Genomic DNA, 298 nt, shown 5'->3' with positions numbered 1-298 from the left:
TCATTTGACTGCGGCCATGCTGGAGCACCGCCTTTAGTCGAGAAAATCGGCCCCAGGACTTATTCTTTGTAAGCCTAGTACTTATTCTATCCATCTCTTTTTGCCGAACCGCTAAGTTACGGGAACGTAAACACACCACCATCGGTTGCCAAGCGATGGTGGGGGGACAAACACAGACACAAACACACACACACATATATATATACATATATACGACAGGCTTCTTTCAGTTTCCATCTACCAAATCCACTCACAAGGCTTTGGTCAGCCCAAGGCTATAGTAGTAGACACTTGCCCA

The sequence above is a fragment of the Octopus bimaculoides genome, chromosome 14 (genome assembly GCF_001194135.2).
Source record: "Octopus bimaculoides isolate UCB-OBI-ISO-001 chromosome 14, ASM119413v2, whole genome shotgun sequence".
NCBI classification, from domain to species: Eukaryota; Metazoa; Mollusca; class Cephalopoda; order Octopoda; family Octopodidae; genus Octopus; species Octopus bimaculoides.
This window is presented reverse-complemented; position numbering follows the sequence as displayed.